The following is a 1,893-nucleotide window of genomic DNA, read 5'->3' as shown; positions in this document are numbered from 1 at the left end:
TCAGGAGAAGTCCCTAAAGGTGGAGTTTTCAAAAAAATATCAGTGCAACAGCATTTCTGGGAAATCTTGGTCTATGTGGACCTTGGGTAAGTCTATCACCATGTTATTCTCACAAACATAGAAGTGTTTTGAATGTCAAACGAGTTATCATTCTTGTTGTTGCTATTGCAACAATTGTTGTATTGTGTTTGTTTTTGGGAATATTGTGGAGAAAGAATTGTAGGAGAAATATTCAGAGAGAGCCTGGTCCATCATTAAATGTGGGGCATCGAAGAATCTCCTATGGAGAGCTCGTCATTGCAACAAATGAATTTAATGATGCAAACTTGTTAGGAATTCGTAGTTTTGGAAAAGTGTACAAAGGGATTTTGAATGACGGCACAATGGTTGCTGTCAAGCTTCTCAATCTACAAAATGAAGGGGCTCAAAAGAGTTTTGATAGAGAATGCAAAGTTTTGGGTAGAGTTAGACACCGGAATTTGATTCGGGTCATAACTTGCTATTCAGATCTCCAAATCAAAGCTTTGATATTTCCATTAATGCCAAAAGGAAGCCTAGAAAAGTGGTTATATCCCGATGATGGAGAACAAAGTTGTTTGAATTTGATTCAAAGGTTGAATATAGCAATAGATATCGCCCAAGGCATGGCATATCTCCATCATCATTGCTTTGTGCAAGTGATTCATTGTGATTTGAAACCCAACAATGTGTTGTTGGGTGAAGATATGACTGCATATTTAATAGACTTTGGCATTGCTACTATATGTTTTGCAAATAATGAAGATGGAGCTCTCACTTCCACAAATGCACTCAAAGGATCTACCGGGTACATTCCTCCAGGTATTATTTAAACTATATCCCATATGAAGCAATCTTATGATTTTCTTATGTTTACTTAAAATTTTCAATTAAATTAAAAAACTTAAGATGAGGATCTATGAATGCAGAATATGGAGTGGGAGGACAAGTTACAACCAAAGGCGATGTTTATAGCTATGGAATAGTGCTATTGGAAATGCTCACTAGAAAGAAGCCCACCCATGACATGTTTGTAGAAGGAATGACATTGCACAAATGGGTGGGTAGTAGTTTTCCAAACCAAGTACAAGAAGTGGTGGACATGGGTCTATTAACGAGGACTAGTAGATGCATTGAAGAAGATAAAGATCTCAATTGTCTCAGTGCACTGATAAATGTGGGTTTGCTTTGCACAAATGAATCTCCTCAGAGACGACCTACAATGATGGGCATTCTAGGCACATTGCAAAACATCAAAGACACTTTTTTGGGCACTACTTCCATTCCCAACTTCCAATCAAATCTAACACATTTGTTGGGTAGTACAAATGCTACTATCAACAACATTTGTGAAGGTCAAAGTTCTTCCACATCTTAGTCTATTGTAAAAAAGTAGTGGTTATATGCTTCTTTGTACATATAAATCTTTGTTGTTGATTGTATATAAATGTTTTATAATTGATTGCTTGTAAATGTAAACAATACAGTGATATCTACTCATGAGTATTGTGTTGGAAATGTGTTTATGATTATAATTTATTATTCTATCTTCAAAAAACAGTTATATTCAATAGCCTTTACATCTATATGAATGTGTGACACTCTTCTGGTATTAAATACAAGAAGAATTTTGTATTTGTTATGTTTTTTAGTTTTTATACCACTCTTTACTAGTAAGGGTAGAAAAGTCTTTCACTTTTAAAACTTGTCATAACCAACATAAAAAAATGATACTACTACTTAATTTAAAGGAACAAGAAAAGTTAATTAACACACATCTTTGACAATTCAGACGACCTTTAACATTAAGTAATCATAGTTCACAAATTCTATCTTGCCCCATCTTGAAAACTTTATTGTCATAACAGCTACCAG

At 34.4% G+C, this 1,893-nt stretch overlaps 1 pseudogene across 1 annotated transcript; it reads left to right on the top strand.

Moving 5' to 3' along the window:
• The first annotated feature begins 345 nt into the window (after positions 1-345).
• On the top strand, positions 346-1,396 carry LOC149173781 (putative LRR receptor-like serine/threonine-protein kinase At3g47570 pseudogene; annotated as a pseudogene). The gene is made up of 2 exons (XR_016259307.1): positions 346-840; positions 948-1,396. The product of XR_016259307.1 is annotated as a putative LRR receptor-like serine/threonine-protein kinase At3g47570 pseudogene (transcript).
• The last annotated feature ends 497 nt before the right edge of the window (positions 1,397-1,893 follow it).

Source organism: Pinus tabuliformis, chromosome 4_2, assembly GCF_031772625.1.
Source record: "Pinus tabuliformis cultivar Carrire ecotype Pingquan chromosome 4_2, CPIR1, whole genome shotgun sequence".
NCBI lineage: Eukaryota > Viridiplantae > Streptophyta > Pinopsida > Pinales > Pinaceae > Pinus > Pinus tabuliformis.
This window is presented reverse-complemented; position numbering and strand designations above follow the sequence as displayed.